Source organism: Myotis myotis, unplaced genomic scaffold, assembly GCF_014108235.1.
Source record: "Myotis myotis isolate mMyoMyo1 unplaced genomic scaffold, mMyoMyo1.p scaffold_m19_p_7, whole genome shotgun sequence".
In the NCBI taxonomy this organism is placed as follows: Eukaryota; Metazoa; Chordata; class Mammalia; order Chiroptera; family Vespertilionidae; genus Myotis; species Myotis myotis.
In genome coordinates, this window is record NW_023416379.1 from 2,079 (window position 1) to 27,128 (window position 25,050).

The 25,050-nt window shown below is 52.1% G+C and overlaps 1 long non-coding RNA gene across 2 annotated transcripts; it reads right to left on the minus strand.

Annotated features, from left to right (window-relative positions):
• Positions 1–795: 795 nt before the first annotated feature.
• LOC118659723 lies at positions 796–10,759 on the minus strand. 2 transcript variants are annotated; one of them, XR_004968677.1, is made up of 6 exons: positions 10,686–10,759; positions 10,004–10,131; positions 6,201–6,283; positions 5,976–6,049; positions 4,198–4,307; positions 796–1,310 (listed from the first exon to the last, which is right to left on the minus strand). It is a non-coding gene; the product is annotated as an uncharacterized LOC118659723 (long non-coding RNA). The 2 variants fall into 2 exon arrangements; XR_004968678.1 differs by lacking the exons at positions 796–1,310; positions 4,198–4,307; positions 5,976–6,049; positions 6,201–6,283 and adding an exon at positions 9,683–9,801.
• Positions 10,760–25,050: the final 14,291 nt, after the last annotated feature.

Sequence of the window (25,050 nt, forward strand, 5' to 3'; positions counted from 1 at the left end):
TGAAGCAAGCCATTGTGCGCTGCAGCGGGAACAGCTCCCTCTCCTGACTGAATCCCCCGCCTCAGACACCAACCTCCCTGACAGAACCCACTGTCTCTGGGCAGCAGACACGGCTCTGCAGAGCCGTAAACTGCCAGCTGCCAGCCGTAAACTGTCGGTCGGGGTAAACTGTCGGTCGGGGCTCGGGGTGCTTCCGGTGCCTCCAGAGCCAGAAAAGGCGCGCTGGGGCGGTCGGTCCTTGTGATTGAGATGAAGCTCACCTGTAGGCATGAGCTCTCGCCAGCAGGCAGCCCCCATCCTGGCGGGAAAAGCTCAGTTCTGGCCCATGCCCCTCAGCTAACACCCAATAAACCACAATGGGAAGCAGTAACATAGCTTCCTTCTGAGGGCACCTCATAAAAGCAAGGTGCAACCTCCTCACCCCCTCTCCACATGCACAGGGTGACGTGACAAGGTGCACCAACATACAAGGACTAATGAGACACGCACAAGGGGGGACTGGGGGCAGGGAGAAAACACACTCGTGCATTGGGCTCACAAGCCCATGGTCTTCATCATGCTTTTTGCAGAGGCCACTCTACCACATGTGGCAAACTTACTCTGCATCCACTAGGACTTGGCCTGAACTTCACAGACTGAAGGCACATGACAGGAGGAAGAGGGGTGGGGGCACAAAGAACTGGACTCAGCCAGCGTCAAGACAATGACTTCATTTATTCTTAAAGTGTGCCAGGCTCAAAGGAAACCCAAAACAGTCCACAGGGAGAAACTGGCATCTGTAATGGGGAGGGCACTGCATTGGAGAAGTGGGGGTAAGCCGAGTGGGTGCGGGCGCATTATCGGGGAGGTGACTCTGGTGGGGAGAAAACCTGGGATCATTTTGCGGGAAAGGGTGGGGGGGCGCTACAGGCAGGACGATGGGGAAAGACGTCCCAGAGAGAAAGAAGCCCAGGCTCTTGGGTGAAACATGCACCAGCACAGCACTACGTCGAGGACCACTGGGGTGGGTGAAGGGGGATAGTGCTGGACTAAAGGCAGCGCCGGGATGATGAAAAGCGACCACCCGTATCATCGGCCACGACGTTTTAAGGGGGCAGCAACGCATACAATAGATGGACAGGTGGGGACACATGCTTGCCCAAGCACAGTGTCCTCCAACCCACAGGTATGCTTCAGACACGCACACAGGCGACAGGATCCGTCATCGTCCTTTTTCACACTGGGCGCTCCACCACGTAATCCATGCACTCTGCGATGCCAGGAAAGGGTCCTCTCAACTTCCCATATCGGGGCCACACCCTAGGAAGAACCTGCCGAAAGCACAGAGGACTTAACTCAGGTTTGAGAAAACTGCGTCTATTTCAGCTCACAGGAAACCAAAAACCGCCCCGGGTGAGGCCAGCGCCTCAGAATGAAGGGGGCGATCACAGTTGGCATGGGGGCATGAAGGAGTCTATACTGGGTGGGACCCGGTGGAGCTGCTTTTCGGGATGACTTCATGAGCCCCAGCGGCAACACTCAGCTGGCCATGACCATTAAAGACTAGAGCCACACAATTTTCGTGCTCTTTTCGCAGATGCGGACCAAAGTCGCAGCTTTTTCGGCCCTATGCGGTGCACACACCCGGTGGGGGCGGGCAAATGAGCGATTGACGGCTCTGGCAGCGGGGCCATGGAAACCCACAGGCGATGATGGACCCAGGAGACCCAATGTCAAATCTCGGGATGAGCAAGGGGGGGAGGGGGGAGGGGGTGTGGAGGATGTGCAGGGTGCCGCTCACACAGGACCACGTAGGGGCATTTTCGAAGAAAGGTGTGCCACCAGAGGCGCGCTTGCCAGGCCTGGGGGGCGGGCACCTGGCACCACACTCCTGAGCCTCCCTCGAAAGAGGGGGGGGGGGATGTCACTGCCAAATCCCAGAAACTGTCATAGCCCGTTGTCTGAGGGGAGGGGGGGTTGTATGTTAGGGAGGTTGCCACCAAGCTCGCGGTTGGCATTGCACAGCAACGCGGGTTGACTCGCTACCCGGCTTTACCTGCGCTGTCCAGTCGGCTTCAAACCGCCCATCAACAGCAAAACCAAGAGGGGGGGGGGGGCGGAGGAGTGTGGTGTAAAGGGGCCTGGGGACCGCAAAGCCCCCCAAAGAATTCCAGCAGTCACAGAACTGCGGCATCAGACACTCCCAGCTGTCATGTGCACGACAGGTCTTTTCTTTGAAAAGGGGGCGGGGGGGTCGCAGGACTTGAGCCTTACTCAAAAGAAAGGGTCCTTCACACTCGGGCAACCTTCCCTACAGCTGACTGGGTGGGGCAACCCATACCCCTGCGTGCTCAGCAAGACACCCAGTTAAATAGCAGCAGGGACAAAGGGGGGGGGGGGGGGGGGCTGCGCTGAGACCCGCGGCTACAAATTGCCTCACACACAAACTTTCTACAACATGTGCTGTTACAGTGGGGCCAGGGCAGCAAGGGGATGGGGCTACGGACTGGTTGCAGAAGAAAACTGAGAAATCCAGTGGAAACCAAACCAAGAAACAAATTGGACCTTGGATTACAGTGGGTCAGGTCAGACTGTGTACAGGAAACGTGTGTTGCTACCTATTCAAAGGCTCTCACATACATGAAAGCTACATGTTTTGAAGTGGACTCATCAAACAATAAAAACCATGATGCCCAAGAGCATACTCCACCATGCATGTTCCCTTGAATAGCAGCTGGGGTTAACAAGGGGGTGGAGTGACTTAGCAGTGAATTCTCAGAGATGCTCAGCAACTGCCGACAAGTGGACATTCTGCTGGCCCACCCTTGAAACTGAAAGGGGTGGAGGGATGGATACTTGCTTTTTCAAAACCAAGGACAGTGCAGGGAAGACTACACATGGACCGAACTAGGTGGGATGGGGGTGGGGGGCAGCTGGTGGAATACTAAACACACAACTTCATTGGGGGGCTGCCCAGGGTTTTGTGGAATTAGAAGAAACAGCAGGGGGTTGCAACACAACAGCAACATTTGAAAGGATATTGCCCACCTTCAGACAGTGGTCACCCCCGTAGGCTTCACAAATCAAACAGACAATCAACTTCATGCCACTGACGCACAAGATAGAATAAGGTGCATAAAGCATGACTGACAGAATGAGGGAGACAGGACATGGAGTACCTACCTCGGGGCACGTTGGCTGTGGGGGAAACTGTGCTGCTTGCTAACTTCAGCACAGAAGAGGAACCAGCCCAACATTAGGAATCAGGAACCACACTTACCATACTCAGTATACATCAGATGTCTCCAATGTCTGCCATCCCCTCAGACCAAATATCCCTGTTCCATGGATTCGTGAAGACACAATAGCCCCATAGCGACAAAGCTGTTCCCCTACATAGGTAACTAAATGTTGCCTTCGGCATGGGAAGGGGAACTGTATACTACACAACCACAGCAAATACACAGAAAATAACTTGACAGTGAGCACATATAGGATAGAAGGTGAGGTAAACAATGACCCTGACCAGGTAAAGGGCTTTGGGAAATCAAACCAGGTCTCCTGTGAACAACCAGGAAGATAAAAACACCCACCCCAGATGAAACCATGTCCATGAAAACCACACCCAACAGGACCCTGCAGCCATTCCGGCCCCCTACATGTCAGCTCACTCTCTGTAAACCATGAGTGGGAATGGACAGGTAGCGGACAGACTGGGAGCTTGGCTGAATATGGCACAGGATAATGCACCATGTCCACACAACACAGCCAATAAACACATACAAGTATCCACACAACAAGGTAACAACAGTGGGGTGTACATAGCATTAGGACAGTCACATACTCTGTGGCCTGTGGAGACAAACCACCCTGTGTTATACAGGGAGACCACACAAGACATGCTATCAGCAGACAACTCCATGGATGCATTCCAGACAACACTCTCCAGGTATGTCTTCGGGATCTCTGTCTTCTGTCCTTCCAAGAAGGCAGCCATCCTGTTTAGGTCCCACCCAACCCATACAGCAAGTTGAAAGTCATAGAGACATGAATGACAAAGCAAAGGAAACTATTCACAGGCAGCAAACAAAGCTGTGCTCACAGATCCTAAGGGAGACATGTCACCTCCCCGCAGTGACATGCGGCACAGATTCATGAAGGTGAACAGAGTCAAGGCTTCCCATGAGGTACCCCTAGGGTATCCACAAAGATGACAACCTTCATTCAATGCTGGCAAGGTGCGTGCATGGGGAAAACAACGCACAGATCCCTCAGACCAACAGCAACCTCCACAGGGAGAACATGGCCACCAGGAAGGGCACAAAGACCTAGAAAAGAGACATTTCTGTTAGCAGAATCCATAAACAGCAGGTTCACAGGACTTCAACCACAACAAACCCATTCATGAACCCAAACCAAGCAACCCACCCACCCACCCACCCAACACAGGCAGTCCAGGATGCTCAAAAGAAAAATGGACCTCAGGGACAGCCCAAACTCTCTACCCTACTCTACAAACCTATAAATTATCAAACATCAACACTACGACCTTGAAAACAGACTACAACACTTTCAATGACTTTTGGCTCCTTAGTACTGGGATAAGCTCTTCAACACTAAGGTGATGGCTTCCAACTGCCTTCACAGACTGGGATGACGTGGCACACTTCAGCACAACCTAGGCTGGGCTGCTTGCAATGACGGTGGCTTTCCAGAGCTACACAAGATTGGGGAAAACACTCAACTGCAGACACAGATGTCACTCTATGCAACATTAGCATACAAACGGCACCTGCCACCCTCCACAACATCCATCTGTTACTGGTGGACTCACTCTAGAGTGCTATCTCCTTCACACTCCACCAGGCCCCTTCTATATCCGTCTTTTCTACAACATAACACAGCACACCACTACACTCTAACCTTCCCTAACAATCATGGGAGAGCAAGGACCAAGCCTACCTGGACATCACTAGGACCACACATAAATGCTCTGACGGACCGGACCCTATGGGCACTGCAAAGACTGGCTCAAACAACACCCTTTCCACAGGTGGCATTCTCACCCACCCAACAGAAACAACAGACTCAACTCCTCTACGGTGCCAGGTAACTTACAATCAACACATACTGTGGCACAAAAAGGAAAAAACTCCCATGGGGAGCCCTGGAAAAAATGGATGCACGATACTGAAAAGGACAGGGAGCTGACAAAAATAGGTGGGAGACACTGCTTCAGAGAAGACCTACACAAAGGACCTCCTCAGACTTCACAACCACAATATAGGAGATTCACCTACTAAATACTCCTCTCCCCTCCTCCTCCTCCTCCTCCTCCTCCTCCTCCTCCTCCTCCTCCTCCTCCTCCTCCTCCACTACAATCTGTGCATCTGGGCCACATTTCAAACAAAAATTTTTAGAAACTCAAAACACACAGGCCATACACACATATATCTTTTCGTTCAAAAAAAATCAACATGGCTTCCCATGGACCTTAACCTACAGTCAAACAGGAATACAAGGGGAAAACAAAAGCACATGCATGCAAGAAAACCACATCTACACATGGTCTTGCCTCCTCTCCTACAGGGGACAAGACACTGCAACTCCTATGAAACCTACACCGTGGAAACATACAATACACCACTAGGTCCACAGGCAACAAGCTGCACATGCTCTCCACAAACCACTACCTAACCTCCTGCTCTGGGACATCCAATAGGGACACATACCTTCTTCCTTTTCACCTAAGAAAGGACTGGCCAAGCTTCCATGGGTCGACACTGAACACTGTCACACTTTCTATTCCTCACTCGGTAACATCCTGTCATACTTATCCTCACACTCAACTCCCCTACGACAGTACACTGCCATCTAAGCAAACACGCCTGCTCTCTGCATCTGAGATCACTTCAACAAACTCTCATCGTTCGGAACCGTGCCACCTTCTGACTTCTTGATGGCATAAACACAGCCACCCAAAGACACTGCTTCACCTCACAGGGAAGCTCCAAGGAACAACGACCTCCCACGGATGGCCAAACAGGGACTTCCACATTCAATAAATGACCTGAAAAAAAAAGCAACAAACATTTAGACAGCAGCCTTCACCGCAAACGGTCAGAAGGAATCCAAAGCAGACAACACTCGCTGTTCGGGGGTGAGGGGGAAGGGAGCCTCACATGCCTGCACAACACCCACCACAGGACTGTCATACTCACAACCGCCTCCAGAGTCCACGACGGGTCACTCAAACAACTGGCCACAGGACTTCTACGCAAAGAGTGGGGCCAGGGGGACGACCCTGAAAATGGCACGTGACCAATCATCACAGGAGCCACTTACCAACACATCCCCTCCATGGCTGCTTAGCTTCACCACGCCCGCCATTTCATGAGGACCCCAGACATACTCACACAAACACATCAGCCTGCGGCTTCCACCTACAACCATTACACACACATACAAGACTTGAAACAAGTCTATGCAACTACCTATGCCGATTCAACTACCTCTCACACCCATCTTTCTTTCTCTGCTCCCCTCCCTCCCCCCCCCCCGGCACCTCCCTCATACAATCTCTACAAATCACTAGAAGAAATATCCACAGTGCTTCCACGACCATTTAAAACCATAACTGTGAGGGAGGACAATCCATGCAGTTCTGGGACACGGAGACAAGCACACCCCAACCCTCAAAAGCACTGGGGGAAGTAACTCCCAAGGGGGACCCCCAAGGGCTCAAATCCTCATGCTGACATAGATGTTTACCATGGCCACACATCCTCCATCCATGCTCCTCAACGAGGAACACATCATGGGACTAGGTCCCTACTGAAAACACAACACACATCAACTCCACACAGATGAAACGATGACCAACCTCTCCTAGCACAGGCACAGACACCTCAAAACTCAAACAAGACAAACTCAAAAACCATCCCCTCGGCCACTCTCCTCTCCAGGGGATCTTCCCTTCTCTCCCATGCTCTCCCTCACTTCAACACCAAGGAAGCGGTCACAGACCTTTCCGACAATCCTGTCCAACTTCCAAAACGCATGCGGACACTCCTTGCTCTGGTCCATCACCACAGAAAACCTTCTGCAAACTCCTACACCAGGGGTCCTCAACCTTCTTAAACACGGGGCCAGCTCACTGTCCCTCAGACCGTTGGAGGGCTGGACTATAGTTTTTAAAAAAAACTATGAACAAATTCCTATGCACACTGCACAGATCTAACTTTGAAGTAAAAAAACAAAACGGGAACAAACACAATATTTGTATTGGCATGTGGCCCACAGGCCATAGTTGGAGGACCCCTGCTCCAGACAATGGCCTCCCATGCACCTTCACAGCACAACACAAAGGCACCGGAAAAAGAAAAACAGGCCCACAGAAGAAAACCACATCTAGAGAGGATCTTGCCTCATCTCATGCAAGGGACAGAAACAAGCAAACAGATCACACCTACAGTGTGGGGACGTGCACCGCACCCGTTGAAAACACAAAACTCTTCACTCCACAGGCCTCCACGGTCCACAAGGAGGAAAACTGAACAGGGAAAAAACATCTTCATGCCACGGCCCATGAAGACTCCCTCCGCTAGGCACTCAGTCATTCCTCCATTCATTCTCTGACTTGCTCTCAGCTACACAATTCTAGGACGGCAACGCTCATCCATCCTTTAAAAATCGACTCGCATCCTTGGCTAACGTAGAATCCCCAAAACCAGCAAATACGGACCTCATCGCCAAACTGCCCCACAGGTTCAAAAACGTTCCCGTGCCGCTTCAAAAGCACAGGTGGGCACAAACCCCTTTGGATCGCTGCACAGAGCATCAGCCTCCACCATCAACTATCCCAGATTCCATGACAGCCAAAAGTGGGTACCTTGGAGATAAGCACATCCGTCCCATGTTCAAGCTGTAAAGGAAGCAGCTGGTCCAAGTCTCAACCTCTGCATCCCACCCCTCTCCCTCTCCATTCCTCCGTAAAACAATCCAGAAAATAGACTTTCATTGAAAAACCTGCAAAGATGCACATCTCCAAAATTGTACAATTCCATTCAGCATCTCACACTCCCTGCTTGACAATGCACAGTGCCCTCTTTCAAAGTCGTTCTGCGCAAGATCCAGGAGAGGACCCATGGATGACACTTACTTAGAACACACAATGTGCATTTTCAAAAACGATGTGCACAGGAGTGGCAGAAAAAAACCATGGCAAAAGAAAGCCATCAGAACAATGACATCAGGACCGTTCCACGTTCTTTCAAAAGGGGCGGTCATCAATCTACATCAGACTCCCCCAGAAAGGTGGGAGCTCAACAACTGCTGCAGCTTTCACGAGGGAACGGTCGTGCACATACCACAGAAGGACGACAGACGTGCACCGCTCAAGACAAACAGCACAAAAAAAATGCATGCTCTGCACAAAAACCACATGGACGGTTCTCAGGACACTCAAAAAGGCACTCTGTCTTCTTCAATAGAAAACACGGATGCAAAAGAAAACGAAACAGACAAGAAACACATGTAGATAGCCCACACCACCAGAAAACTGGAAAAATACATTCCATCACTAGGACGAGAAAATGCACATTTCGGATACAAGCAACAACTGCCGGAGGGGGCTCCCCTAGCTCCAGCCACAAAAAACACTCCTGACATGGCCTGACCCTCCCTGACTCACAACCCTGGTGTAGGGTTTCTTCCTTGCAAGGGCCCTACCCGAGCCTGCTTCACCCAAAGGCCTTTCACATCCTGCACTGTCCTTCCTACTTCACTGCCCATCCCAAACTACCTTGCCCTCTCAAACGCCCTTGCCCTCCTGCAACCCCTGCATAACACCGCAGCCTTTCACAACCCCCTAGTCCAACAGCAAATTCACAACATACCATGTGGATGCTTGTCCTTTGGAAACTGCCTACGTCAAAAACTCACTTGGGATGACCCACGTAGCCACCACATTTCAGACACTGACCTGTGCTTCCAAAATACTGCCAAAGGGAACAGGACCAACGCTCCTGTTTCGTGCCACCCTGCATCCGCGGCACTGAACCGACGACTCGCGGGCAACACAGGCACACGGAGGCTCCGCTGAAAATACAACACATCCACGCAGTGCTTTCTTCCCCATGGGCTTGCCACACAACACTGATTTCTTCTTTCACTTCCAAACACCATCCACTGTCATCACTCAGGGGACAAAGGACAGAAAACACTGCCTACGCCTAACAGACATACGACACGCAGTTTGGCTAGACCACAATCATCAAACATCAAAACACCATCTTCCTCATGAACCACCTCAACAGAGGAATCGAAGGGATCCAAGCACAACATTTCAATCTTCTTCACAAATACTAAATTACTTCACCATTTCACACAACACCAGTGCCAACACATGACACATCACTCACACACACACACACACACACACACACACACAGAGGAACCCTATCTATCTGGCCCAACTCAAAAAACACAAAACCAACTTCCAGGATTCCCAACTTTCACTGCATACTACAGAACTTGGGGGACGACATGGTCATCGGGACCCCAGCCTCTCCACCCCCTGCAACACTCCACACACAGGATCCCATTCCATACCACAAGCAAGGGCAACCAGCGGCACAGACTCTACACAAACCCCATCCAAACCTCCTGCTCTGGGACATCCAACATCGACACTTACCTTCTCCCTTTTCGCCTACACAACAGAAGGGCCATGCTTAAGCGAGTCCACATGGGACACAGGCACATCAACAAACACATACACGGTATTGCAATCGCTCAACAACACTACAGGACTCAGCCTTTCTGAAAAAAAAAAACACAAAACACATCCTCATGGGCTCACCAGTCACTCTTTCTGGGCCTCCTTCGGTAAAATCCTTCCACACATAGCATGGCAATCAACGCTTCTACAACAGTCCATAGCCAGCTAAGCAAACGCTCCTGCTCTCGCACCTCCTGTCCCTTGAACTGATTCTCACCCTTCTGAAACAAAACACCTTCTTACCTCTTCAGAGCAGAAAGGCATCCACCCAAGGACACACTGGGTCACCGCACAGGGAAGCTCCAAAGAAAAATCACCTCGCATGGATGGCCAAACGGGAATGAACATCCACCTTCAATGCATGACTTGGCCTGAAAAAAAGCAACAATTATCTCCACAGCAACCTTTGCCACAAACCGTGGGAAGGAACCCAAAGCACACCACACACCCTGTTTGGGGGAGAGCCTCACGCGCCTGCGTGGCACCCGACACGGGGCTGTCACCACTCATTGCCACCTCCACCCGCTCCACCAAGGCTGCCTCCAATAGCTGCCCACACGACTCCTGAACAAACAATGGGACCAGACGACGACTCTAAAAATACCACATCGCCAGGGACCACGGCACACACTCACCAACACCAATCTTCCCCCACCCACCGTTTCACGAAGACCCCACACAGACTCACACAAGCACACACGACCTGCATCGGCCGAACGGCTCCCACCTACAACCACTCACAACAAACACATACAACACTCAACACGAGAAAATTAACAATCACAATTCAACAATCGCTCACATCCATCTTTCTTTCTCTACTCCCTCCCCTCCCTCCCTCCCTCCCTCCCTCCCCCCCCCGCCCCCCCCCCCCCCCGCCCCAATCAAAACCTATTGCACCAAGGGACACTGCCAGGGCACCCACCTGGCTGCTTCCATCACACCCAACAGCCAGCGGAGACATCGGCCTCCCCTCAACCTTCTCACACGGAACATCTTGGAAGCACAGGCACGGATGAAGGGACAGAGGGACGGAAAAATGAGGGGGTGGGGGAACAAAACCAAAGTGTGAAAGACCTTTTAGAAAACTATCATCACACGCTCTAACAATTCTAATACGTTAAGGACACTTGCACACGCGCAAGGGAGGATGAATGGACACAGTCTTCCATGACGGACAACGTCCTCGTCGACTCAGAAACACACTTGGACACCAACACGGCACGCACCGCCCACCTACATGCTCCACCACACACCCACAACACACACACACACACACACACACACACACACACAGCCAAACACACCTCTCCCTCACCACCCACTCCAACCACACTCCAAAAACAACACTGCCTGCACAACGAAGCACCAAAAACAACACATCCACCCACTCCCACACCAACGGGACAACAAAATCACAACACAACTCAACCGCTTACCTCTGCCGACAATGGCTGGGGAGCTTGCCCCACGAACAACGCACGAGGACACACTGCTCAGGCATTAAACATCAATTCGATCACCCTGGCTCAGCCGGAATGCCTACAGAAACCACTCGGGACCGGGACCGCGGGCTTTTTAAACGACTTTGGGCGGGATTTCCAAGGGCGGAAACTTTTGGGGGCGGAGACTTCTTCGCGCATACCCTGAGGGCACACATTCCAGTCTCCTCACCGAAACTCAACAGTGCCCTGCATCAAAATCACTGCCCACACGGAAATCACCTCAAAAGCCACGAAAGGGGACAAGGGGACCACCTCCAGGGCTCCATCAACCCAAACGGCACCTACCCCTCAACCTTGGGGACAAGAAGTGCCTTGCACGGCCTCCCTTTCCTCTTCGGGACAGTGACCCGCTGGGATCCCAAAACACAACCTGCACTCTCAGCGGACACGGACTCTCCACCTCACACACAACACAATGCATCACCTGCTGCTCACAAACAGCTTCAGTGCCTGGGACACACGCCTCCTCGCTCCTACACACTCACATCTCCCTTGCCCCACCACACCTGCCCTTCTTCATTGTTGCTCCCACCCAAACGGCCGCCGCTCGCCACACCCTAGCACCGAGTGGACCGCAGGAGACCATTCACCGGCCCTGGGACACACACACCACCTGTCCTTGACACACACCACACAACCTTCGCCTTCCTCACATCACTCAACAACCAACAATCTGACCTGCCTTGGCTCCTCACAAACGTCCCTGCCATCAGGACTCACAGCCACGCACCACACTCAGCCCACTCTCCCGGCCCACACTCACTTGGCCCCAGCCAACAGGCTCCATCCACAACGACCCACACGAGCGCTGCACCCTCTGCACACACACTTCCGGGGAAACAAGAGCAGAGAGACCAGCCGGCTCCCTCACCAACCCCAAAACCTCACCCTTCCTCCCCATTTCAAACCTAATACCATCCAGACACCACTTCCACCCACACAACACCATCGCCTGCCCTCTCAACAGCCACACCCACATGCCCATGCCTGCGGGGAGCCACACACCTCCGCCCTCATCCCCTCAACAATGGCCCATTCACCGTCAGCCTTTGGCCCAAGGGAACCCCAGCGCTTCCAAGGCACAAAGCCTTGCCAACACATTTCTGGCCAAAATCTCCAATAGCCTCTTCTCTTTGGCTTTGGAAATGGATGACTTCTGCTTGACTCCACACCACAGTGGCTACACAACAAAATCACAGGCCGCACACGGATGGCACTCACTTCCTACCCCAATACAAAAAGCTTACCATCCAAAATGCACTCAAAAAAACCACATCTTCACACAACACCTGTCTCTCTCGCTTATAGCATCGGCAAACAGGGACACACTGGCCACTGCCTACCATAGGGACCATGCCACACAACACCCAACTACTGGCAAAGGAAAAGGCATAGATATCACTTCAAAATGTGGACAAAAGGGGACACATGCTGACCTGACAAGCTCAGGGGAGGCCTGCATAGCACTTTTGCAGACTCAGAGACATAAAGTAACCACAAAGGATGGTCTGAAATTAAACTTTAAAAGCAGTGATGGTGGGCAGTTACGTCCTAGGCCAGTATCTTCACTGATAAGGTCAACTGAGCTCATCTATCTTTTTGCATCTATGATAACATATCCTTGGAATGTCTGGGTAACTTGTGACTTCCCTTTTTATGGAGCCCCTGGGGCACAGCCAGGTGTGCTGGGCCCAGGACAGATGCTGCAGATTCTTTCATTTATCATGTTACTTGTTCCTGTACCCACCTAAGGATGTATCCATCATTTTACTTTTTATCCAATCCCAGGGGTTCTCCCCCCCACCCCAGCTTTGCTTTCTCCCTCCTCCTTAATCTATCACCAATGAATTTCATGTAACTCACTTATGTCCCTCCTTTGATTACAAATGTATAAATACAATTGTAACCCCGCCATTCCCCGGAGCACTATCTCAATTCCTTAAGGTTCTGCTTCCTGGCATATGTCGACAGTTTGGCTCAAGTAAACTCACAAAAAGTTTTTATAGGTTTCAATGGTTTTTTTTACGTTAACAAAAGGAACAGCTTCTCTAGAGGCAATACCCAGAACACACATTGACATGCAATCTACTTTCCCCACGACATAGGACTCAGGAGGGACTGTGACTGGGAGGCCCGCCACAAAAGCCTGGGAGTTAGCAAACAGACAGAAAACAGACAAACCTAGGAACATAGACATAGGACAACCTCATGGCATCGTTGTTATGGGTTCAATCAGCGAGATAGACCACTGACTCAGAATTTTAAATTTAAGAGCCTTTATTAAGCTGGCCAGGTGACTACAGCATGTCCCTCCTGTAGGGAACCTCGTACTGCAGTGCCGACCGAGTGTACAGCAAAGCCTTTTATCTGCAACACTACAAACCATTTTTTAAAACATGAAAAAACAAACTGCAAAGCGGTTCATTAGCCGTTCCTGGTACTGGCAGGGTAAAAAGTTTGCATAAAATTTACGAGCAGGGTCACGCCTGGCTGGGTTTAATCATAATGATGGGGCAGAGGCCATGTGCTCAGAAAAGTGCCTTCTTCCCGAGCCCAGGCCCCTGCTGGCCACGCCCAGGATTTCTTTGAACTAACCAATGACAAGCAAGGGATGTGCGCGCCATAGAGATGACCACATCCTGTGTAACAAGACCCGACTTGCGCCTGGCCAATCGGCAGGACCACAGCCAGCTCCCCTCCCCTCACTATTAAAGCCCTGATTTTCTCACGGGTGGCACTCGGTTTCCGGTCGCTGCGTCGACTGGAGGCCCGGGTCGGGTTAGCTAACTCAATAAAGGACCTTCTGCTTTTGCATCGGACTGACTCCCTGGCATGGTTTCTTGGGGATCTTGAATTCTGGGCATAACACATAACACATTGTTTTTCTAGCGAGATAATTAGCAATTTTTCTCTCCCATGGTCCCTGCCCCTCAGCCCACTCAATAATTCTTCTCTGCCAGGCCCCTGCCCCTAGCACAATCGTGTCTTCAAGATTTGGATGGGGGAATCCCCTGACCCAGCAGCGATGCTCCTTCAATAAAGGTCTCTCCAGGGATAACATTTAGCTTTTCTGCCAGGATGACACAACAAAAATACCAGGAAACACAATATCGGGGGCGGGGGGCGGGGGGCGGAGGGGGGAGGGGAGAGGGGGAGAGAGAGAGAGAGAGAGAGAGAGAGAGAGAGAGAGAGAGAGCACGCGCTCTCCAAAATGGTGGTTTCCTAACTTGTTTTATGCATGCATTGAAAACAACAACCGGTTTGGCTCAGTGGATAGAGCGTTGGCCTGCGGACTGAAGGGTCCCAGGTTCGATTCCGGTCAAGGGCATGTACCTGGGTTGCGGGCACATCCCCAATAGGAGATGTGCAGGAGGCAGCTGATCGATGTTTCTCTCTCGTCGATGTTTCTAACTCTCTCTATCTCTCTCCCTTCCTCTCTGTAAAAAATCAATAAAATATATTAAAAAAAAAAAAAAAAGAAAAAGAAAACAACAGCAGACATCAATGAATGACTTGAAATCCATGGCTGATAGATGGGGGAGTAGGGACAAAGCAAAGTGGAGGAAACCTCTGGGGTTGAACAAAAAAGAAAAACTATTCAGCTGGGTGCAGGGCACTTCAAAGTCAACCATTCACAGAACCGCAAGAACAATACAGGCACTTCTGCTCCGAGCCAGGGTGACGGAGCTGCACCCTCAGGGAAACGGACAAACGGAACTCCAAAGGCACAAGGACATTTCACAACTAGCTCATCTCATACACAAATAACAAAAGCCTGCATCTACATGCAAATGCATCTTTCTCAGGGAAGAGATTGCCCGAGGACATGACGAACCACTAGAAACTCACTTTTGAGTCAAGCTTTGGCTTTTCAGGCCTTCCTCATGGGGACGTGCAGTCTCTTCCCTTGGTGAGGCCACCGCGCAGCACTTCCCTGAGTGACTCACGCAAACCTGCAAACGGGACATTCAACACATCCAGGACTCACGATACCGCAAGCATCCCATCTGCTTTCTCCTGCTACACTGCTACACACTGTTCAATGCAATTGCATGGCATCAGTGAGTCCAACTCAACACTCAGTCCTAGGATTCAAACCACATGGGGGGGGGGGGGGGCATGGGGAATTCCAGCTTTTCCAATGGCAGCGACCAATTCATTGGGCAAAGCTCACATCCACCACCCACCCCATCTGAGGGACTCACCCAAGATGCTCAGACACCTGGGGAGGCGTGAGCTCACAAACTCAAGCCTCCACGGACACAGGGGCACAGCAGGGCGGGGGGGGGGGGGGCACGAACCCTCCCTCCACACATGGCCGAGGGAACTCACCCCCCAACGCCATCCACCCTTCCAGGAAAACACCTTCACATGCTTCACCTGGGAATCCCACCATTTTCTCAACGACTCACACACGGAGCCTCTTCCACCACCACACATCACTCGATTGCATGGCCGATCTACAAACCAACCCTCCACAAAACCGGCTCCTCACAACATTGGGGACTGCTGGCCTCGGTTCCAACACTGAAGCCTGGGGGGAGCAAAAAAATGCACAACACTATGGACAGGGGAACCGCGTGCCTCAGGGAACATGACAAATGGCAAGACACCTTTTCCTTAGCACCACCTGACCTGGCACACGGTCACAGTCAAGCAGCAATTGCAGGGGGGATGCAGACAGGATTAGGCATTTGGGAGAATTCGGGTCCATTGAAAAAAGACAGGGGCACACACTGGGACAACGGACATGGCCACAACACAACCAAGCCAGGGGCACTCACATCTCCATCACACAAGGGAGCACCAACACTCGCATTTGCATAACAAAAAGATATGCAAATACCCCACAAAGGTCAACATTTACAAAATAAAGACAAGGAAGCCCTGGATTCAGGTGGAAGGGAAGAAAGCCCAGAGGGAATAAGAGGCGAACCTATTACACGCGTGTCAGAGGTGACACGCGAACTCACTTTTTTGGTTGATGTTTCTTCGTTAAATGGCATTTTAATATATGAAATAAATATCAAAAATATAAATCTTTGTTTTACTATGGTTGTGAATATCAAAAAATTTCTATGTGTGACACGGCACCAGAGTTAAGTTAGGCTTTTTCAAAATACTGACACGCCAAGCTCAAAAGGTTCGCCATCACTGGACTAGGGGAACCAACTCCAAGGGGAATATGGTCCCAGCAGAGGGAATATCAGGCACCAGGATCTGCACCCTTCACAGGCCATACGGAAAGGAACCCAATGGGACCCCTTTCACGCTCCCTACCTGGCAGTCTGCACTTGTTCTTCAACACAGCTCCACACTGGCTACAACACTTTCTGGCCGGAAATTCATTCTGCCATTCCAGCCGACAAAAAAAACAGGTTCCAGTACAAGAAGGATGGAGCCACCCTTTCAGACACCCGCTACAAATGGCCACCCCTGCCCACAGTGCCCACTCAGTGTGCACGAATGACAAGCAAATCTCTCCAACACACAAACACACACACACACACACACACACACACACACACACACACAAACACACAAACATTCCTCCTCAGCTCGGTCTTGGCTCCACCTGCTGGACAAGCAGGGACAGGCATTTCCAATTGCACTCCTCTCACCAACACGGACAGACACACATGGGCTCCCACACAGCTTCCTGGGAGGAACTTGACAACGCGATGATGCTCTCCTCCCTCCATCCTTCCATTCCAAGGAACAGCTTTTCACTAGGAACACCTGTGCTTTCAGAAAAAATCTTCTTTCTGGAGCGTCATAGTCGCACAAGGAGTGCAAGGAAAAATATAGCACAGAAACCTTTCACTTTCAACAAAGAGGCTTCACTTTCCTCAGCTGATTTCACACACAGTGATTTTGGCATTTGAACTTCAAGGGATTCACAACATTCAGAAGCGAGGACGCACTGCTGGATGCTGATCACATTCACATTGACGAGACGTAACATAGCACAACAATCCGACTTCATCGCATGGCCCCTTCAACAGGAATGCCTATGCATGCCACGTGCTCAAAACTGGGCAGAAATACATGTTTATTTCTGATTATGGTAGATGGAAATGGTTTCAAATTGACATCTTTCAAAGGGAATATGAGCACTAGCCCGTGCTGCTCGCTCCATCAGCTTCACAGATACACCTGCTACAACCAACACTCTCTGCTCTCTTTCAAAAGGACACAAAATGAACAGCTTGGACACGGTGAGAGAGTCACCCGACAGGGAACCTCAGTGCACCCATCTCCAGGATGCCCCTCCAAAGGGCTGCAAGGGGTGTACAACCCACAGCAAAAACAGTAACTTCAGGGAATTCGCTCTCATCAAGGATTCTCTCTCAACATGGATAGTTCTCTCTCTCTCTCTCTCTCTCTCTCTCTCTCTCTCTCCCTCCCTCCCGCCCCTCCCACCCTCCTGCTCTCTCTCTCTCTCTCTCTCTCTCTCTCTCTCTCTCTCTTCCTTTCTAAAATAATAAAAATAACTTCCTACAAAAATAAAAACATTCTTTCTGCAACAAGCCATTCAGCAGAATATTTTTCTTGGGGTACTAACACGTTCCCATGACTAAAACTGACTGCGTCTAGCCCCACCCAAAACAATGACAGCCTCCCCGGGACTGACTGCACCTAAAGTGGCGGTCTCCACGGTATGGACAGACTCAACATGGACAGCCTTGCCTCACCGCTACTAAATGACTAACTGTGGAAACAATGGCGGCCTCCAGGTCAATAGCTGCCTGCTTCTTCAGTCATGGCCATCCCCAAGGAAATGGCTGCCTCAATCACAGCGGCCTCCAGGTCACTGAGGGCCTCAACCATGGTCGCCTCTCGATGACCATCGCGGGAATAACATGTTCTCGCCAGACCCCAAACACTCCAAGGACAGACTGGAGGCTCCACAATCACAGCCTCCTGGGGAATCACTCACTGCCTCAACAATGCCTGCCTACAGGGGACCAGCTCACATCCTCAACGCACTGGATCACCAGGCCAGGGCAGCGCTCTCTGAGGCCTCCCTCTGCAGGCCTGGGCCAGAAACTGGTCACACATCTACACCCGTCACTTCACTCCATTCAGCCACGGAATCATGGCCGCCCTGGACAGCCTTTGGGATTTTCCGGGATTTCTTTTTCGGGTTTTTTCCGGAGACATTTTAGGGGACCTGACATTTCAGCACCAAGGACAAAAGCACACTGTGTTTTCCTGCAACGGCCACGAGAGCGCGGCAGAGGATCGCTTGGCCGCAGGGATGGCCTCACAGGCAGCGTCCTTTCACCTTGGCTCCTCCGAGATGCTCTCTTCTCAGTCCAAACACAAGAAAAACTCTGGGAAATTGTGGAGCACAAAACGCCACATTTCTAAATCGGCGCCTCCTCATGCGCAATAACACAAGGAAGCACAGAGGGGAATCCTAAGCTTTAGGTCCTTCCCTGGAATGGAACGGACCTGCTATGGGGCAACCGGTAAGAGACGACCACCAGAGCCAAAGGGTAGAATTTAGGAGCCTTTCTTAGCTGGACAGCGACTACAGTTACAGCACCCTGCCATAACAAGGACGGAACTGCAGACCCGACCAGATGTTGAAGTAAGCTTTTATTCACAAAAACCACAAAACAGTTGGCTAAACACACACAAAGTTCGTCGCTCCATTTCTCAACACAGGTCACAGACTCATACCTTTGAAAGGCCACAGGTTACACACTCATACCTTACAAAGGTTAGACTCTTCAACCCTGGCTAAACCGTGACCTGCTTGTAAAAAATGTTAACAGGAAGCTGTGGTCTTTGGACCACTGAGTTGACAGAAACACATCTAGAGCCCTCGGGTCTTGGGACCACTGAGTTCACAGGGAAACATTATCTGGAACCCTCAGGTCTTCAGATAATTGTGCTGTCCTGGTTCTCAGGTACAGAGGAATTTGCTTTCTAAAACCAGTAACATCACAATCAATGGGATATTCACATTATAATCAAGAAGGCATTCAGTCGAATGGGATCATTTATACAATTCAGAAAATCAAAATGACTTTTCTATTGTTAAGCCAAACAGCAGAGTTAGAGTTAAACTATAGTTTCTACCTGGGATGATTGCTACCATACTTCACCTTGATGTACTAGAATCCGCTCCAGATGAGAACAATGGTGCTACAACGGTTCCTAGCAACCTAGAAAGGTTGGCACAACTATAGCTGTGACAAAATGGGTTTTCCTGGTGTGAGGCTAGGGCAGAGAATGAGGGCAGGCCTGGCTTCTGTTCTCATGTTTACAACTATGACCTCAGGGGGAATCTGCCCACTCCCCCTCCACACTGCCAACACCCCTCCTACCCAGGTTCCCCGGCCTGTGCTTCCTGGAAGAGGTAGTAGAGGCATCCTGAAGTCAATGACAGCTGAGAAGGAAGGTGCATTTAAGCAGCAAAGCAGCACCTTGGCCTGTGGTCTACACCTCCACACAGGTGGAATCAAGTGAGAACGTGCACAGCCAGGGCAGAGGATGCTCCGAGCGTGGGAGGCACCATCCTCCCAGGCAGCTCTGGAGAACACACTTTCAAAAGACTCAAACTTAATCCCATGGTCCCCAGTGGTTTCCCTATCAAAAGCAAAATTATCTCAGCAGAGCGTTAATGAAGAAAGGCAGGGATATTAATGAGCATCTGTGAAAGCTCTCTTTCTCTCCCTCAAGCCTAAGGAAATAAGATATTCGAGTGTTAAGAGAGGGGTGGAGAGAGAGAGAGAGAGAGAGAGAGAGAGAGAGAGAGAGAGAGAGAGAGAGAGAGAGAAGGAACACCAAGAAAGAACTGCAACTGCTGGTTATATAGTGCCCTGGCTTCCTTCCCTGGCTTCCGTCCTTGCTCCCCGGCGCTCTGCCCAAGCTCCCCGGGCTGGGCTTGGTTAAATACTCGCTGGGTGATTGAGTACTCCTGGTGTGGGAGTAAGTAATTAAACTGAGGAGGCTCTGGGAGCTGCCAGATGCATGCCTGGGGGTGTTCTAGGGGTGTTCCCAGGCCCTGCTGAGCCAGAGCCACTGCTCCTGTCCAGGGATTAAGCTGACAGCCTGGGCTCCTTGCAGGCCCCCCATGGCCAGGCCGCCCCCCTGCCTCCAGGCTTCTGTAGTTGCCATGACAGGGGCACAGCGCCCACCCTGCCTGCCTGAGCTCAATCCCGGATGGCCGTGATGCCTTTGCCCCATTTTGCTTCCATTAAAAATGTCTGTGTATTTCCAACCTTCAGCCACCGGCTTCCGCCAGCGGAGGCAGCCTGAGCCCTGGGCGAGGCCACCCCTGAGGAGCCCAGGGGCCTGTGGCTGCCACAAAGGTGGCTGTGAGCACAGGGGCTGAGATGGGGGCCACACGAAGGCTCCAGGGTCCTCACGGCCTGGCAGGGTGCCCACGGGACCCCGCTCAGAGGAGAGGGACGCTGGCCTGGGCGGGGAGGGGCCTGGGTGCTGAGACCGCGCCCCTAGGGTCGCCCTGGCTGAGCCTGACTAGCTCACTTTGGCACCGGCAAAGCCCCCTGGGCCACCAAACAGCCACCAAACAGGAGCAGATAAGCCACCTCGGCGGGTCTCCCCTGCTGTGCGCTTCCTTTTCCTCCAGAGGGAGCCACCGAGGCGGAGGGGAGGGGAGGGCGGGGCGCGATGCGGTCTCACTAGGCGCCTCCCAAAGCCGGTGCTGGGTGTTCGGGTGGATGCTGGACGAACGAGAGGTCCGGATCCTTCTTCCAAGAACACACAGTCCAGTGGCTCTTCGTGTTCCCAACAACAGGAAGGCCACTGAAACGAACACTCCATTTCTCCCCCCACTGATGAGCACACCCTCCGCAGGCCGGAGGCACTGGGCTGGGCCTGGGAGCAGGTGCTGCACCCGAGGTGGGTGTGGAAGCGGCAGCATCGGGGAGGGATCTGTCTGGTCCCCACAGGTGGGGAGACACGGGGACCTGGCCAGCAGCCCCAGCTCGGTAACTCGGTCACACTGGCCACCTGCACAGCGACCTACACATACCATGGCTCCCGGGGCAGAGCCCGCAGGGCAGAGGGCAGGAGGGCCTGGGTTATGGCGCCCGGGCTGCTGGGACACCAGGCAGCTCTAAGCGAAAGCAAGAGGGACAGGGAGCTGCGTGTTGCTGTGAAGGTCGTCAGAGCATGAGGCCAAGTGAGAAGCAAAATACAGACCTGCAGGGGTGGGGGGAGGGGTGTGTCAGCATGCGCTTTTATTTACATAAATAAACAAAAAATGATACAGCTGATGAGGGAACTGGGTGTGGCAGACATCTTTAAGATCATGCTGGGCTTTGAGCTTCAAGCTAACACCCGGCCGGCTGGTGTGGCTCCATGGATTCAGCATCGATCTGTGAACCAAGAGGTCCCGGGTTTGATTCCCAGTCACACCACAGGCCTGGCTTGTGGGCTCGATCCCCAGTAGGGGCGTGCAGGAGGCAACCCATCAATGAGTCTCTCTCATCATTGCTGTTTCTATCTCTCTTCCTCTCCCTTCCTCTCTGAAATCAATAAAAAATATATATTTTAAATCTATTGTAACCAGGTTGTTTTGGTATTTGAATTCCTCAAAGTTGAATAGTAGGAGCTCCTCAATGCCTCCATCAATCTTTTTTTCCCCCCCTTTATAATCATTACTATTTTATTAATGCTTGGATTGCCTGCTCTCCCAGAACTTGACATGAGACCAGAAACACCAATCCCAGCCAGAGAGGATATGAGGGCGAGGAGGCATTTGACCACCATACCAGGTATGTCAATAAACCAGAAAAGGCCTCTGTGGGCTCTGCTCTGACCCCCTCCTCTACCCTATGGCTCCCAGTTGACATCTGAGTTCTACTTTCCTTCCTGTCTCTCCAGAAGTGTCAGTCCACCCAGCAGAGAAGGACAAGCCACTTTGCCAATCTGGTCTATTACATCTGCCAGATCTGTCCAAAGAGCTCACCTTCTAACTGTCTAAGATTCTGCCTATCTCATATGGCCTTTATGTTTTCTCTTGCTAAGCACTGTTCATTCCATGGGTCAATTATATTGTCCCAGAGAACTCCTGTGGCCATTTCCTGTTCCCTATTGTCCTATCTTTCCTAGTTCTTCTAGCTACTGTGTTATTTGAAGTGGAGTGAAGGACGGGAAGATAACGTGTCTTTTCCTCCCGTTCCCGTGGGAACCACCGGGGCCCTGCTGTGGTTTCACCTGTTCTTTGTGCCTTGGAAACAGACAGAAACACAGACACCACGTCCATCAGGAAAGGAGAGCACAGCCCTCTGCTCTGCCTTGTGCTCACCATGGAGACGGTTCTCAGGGTCAGAGTCCCCACAGGAGGCTCAGCACATGCCACAGTGAGAAGCATGCAAAGAGCCAAAGGGCTGGACTGAGGGCCTGGACTTTATGAGGAGACAACAGGGGAGTGGGGTCCAGTGACGTGAGGTAGGTGATGCTCGGGAGGACAGGAACTCCCAAAAGCAAGGCGTGTGAGCGCGTTCTGTTCTCGGCTAAAGGGAGAGCTGGTCTCTGAGGAGCTGGCTGGGGCTCTTGAGACAGACAGACAAGGCTTCCCAAGCATGCTGTGCCTTTGTGCTGGCTGGTCCTGGAACCTAAAGTCCATGGGAGGGTCCAAAAAGGAGGAAGGTATGGGATCCCAGAGACCGGCTTCCACTGGGACAGGCCAATGCCCAGTGGGTGGAGCCAAGACTCCTCAGTGAGTAGCACCCATTCAGGTGGCCTGTGAGCAGGAACTTCAGGTGATGCTGGAGGCGGCTGGAGAAAAGGGCACCACTGAGCTCTGAGAAGGGAGGCCTCCCCGGCACTGTCACTGAGGGCGTCTCTCGGGCGCATGGACCTTGCTGCTGCTCTATTTCTCCGTATCCTGGATTCCCCACTGAGGAAGGGGGCGGGGGGTAAGCAGCCCACCTTAGTCTTAGAAACAGAGTCTCAAGCCAAGACCGGTTTGGCTCAGTGGATAGAGCGTTGGCCTGCGGACTGAGGGGTCCCGGGTTCGATTCCGGTCAGGGGCATGTGCCTGGGTTGCGGGCGCATCCCCGGTGGGGGATGTGCAGGAGGCGGCTGATCGATGTTTCTCTCTCGTCGATGTTTCTGACTCTCTATCTCTCTCCCTTCCTCTCTGTGGAAAATCAATAAAATATTAAAAAAAAAAAATTAAAAAAAAAAAAAACAGAGTCTCAGGCCTGGAAGGATCTTGGAAGCCAAACCTGGGGCCACCCGGTGTCTCGGCACTTGCCTCCCGCCTCCTCCTGAACCCCAACCCAAAGACCCTCTTGTCGTGGGAGGATGGAACTTTGGTTCTCAAATGTAGGACCCTCCCTGACGAAGATGGACTAGGAGGGCAGAGGCATGAGGATCACAGGGACCCCAGACTGGACTGGCACAGGGGCTGAAATGCCGTCAGGGCCCACCTGGTGTACAACCACGAGGGACTTGCCAAGAGTCGCACAACAGCTGACAGTGGAGCTTATCGCTCCTTTTTACCACCTCAGACCTGAGGCTGGACAGAGGGGGGTGGAAAGAATGGGAATCAGGTGGAGAGCCTGGGAGGACTTCCCCGAGAGGGTGGTGTGGGAGCAGGGTGTACAGAGGGGGCGGGGCGTACAGAGGGGGCGGGGCACGACCACAGCCGCTCCCATTCAGTGAGTGGTTACTAAGTGTCAGGCGCCCTTTCAGGCCATTGCACATGCAATCCTCACAGTGGCACCAAGAGAGTATATTCATCCGTGTTTTACAGATGAGCGCAAGGAGACCCAGGTTACAACCTGCGAGTGGCTTGGCTAGTGGGTGACGGAGCCTCCCTTGGGAACCAGGGGTGTCTGGCTCCAAAGCACATGACTAGAGTGGGTCCCACCCTGGCTGTGTCTCCTGGAGCTGTGGTCTCAGGCTCCCTGCTCCTCGGGGAACAGAAACCCCCCGAGTGGACCGTGCCCAGCATCTCAGCACTAAGCACTCTTCTGTGGTCATTTCATTCCTAGATTTTCCAAAACAGCCTCCAACACCCAGAGTCACAGCACTTTCATCAAGTCGGTGCCACCGTTCCTTCAGACCCATGGCTTCGATGGGCTGGAACTGGTCTGGCTCCACCCTGGACGAAGGGACAAGGGGCATCTTACCTCTCTGGTCAAGGTGATGGTGGGGTCTGGGACAGGGGCAGGGAGGCAGACAGGACCAGGAGGGGTGGACAGAACTGTCTCCTACTGATGTCCTGTGAGGGCGGGGAAGAGGGATTGAGGCCTCCATGCTTCAGGGTCCTGGGACCTGACCCCGGAGGTGGACCCGCAGACCTGTGTCCAGAGACCCCACAGAACAGGAAGACGCCATGACCGCAGTGCGGGCACGGTAGGGTCAGTAAGCAAGCACCCATGTGTCGCTGCCCACTTAGTGGGTGTCACTGTGCACAGTCCCTATGACGGGGACACTCAGGCACATCCAGGGAGAGCAGCCCAAGCATCTCCAGGGACCAGCGGGGAGCGACTGTCCAGACAGATTGCCCACAGCACCAGCCCAAGCACGTTCAGAAGTGATACTGGAAGGAATCATGGCTGAGTATTTCCAAAAGACGCGAAGGCACAGATTCAAGGAGCGCTAACCCTTAACCACTCACCACCAAATTGGTGAAAAATGAAGTTAAAGAGAGGACTTTAAAAGTAGCCAGCAGAAAAGGCACAATTATGTTAAATGGAGTAAGAAGCACAAGGCTTCAAGACTCTTCAAAAGGGAACACGAAATAAAGATGTTTGGGGATCAATAAGAGGTATCAGGGTTTCTCACCAG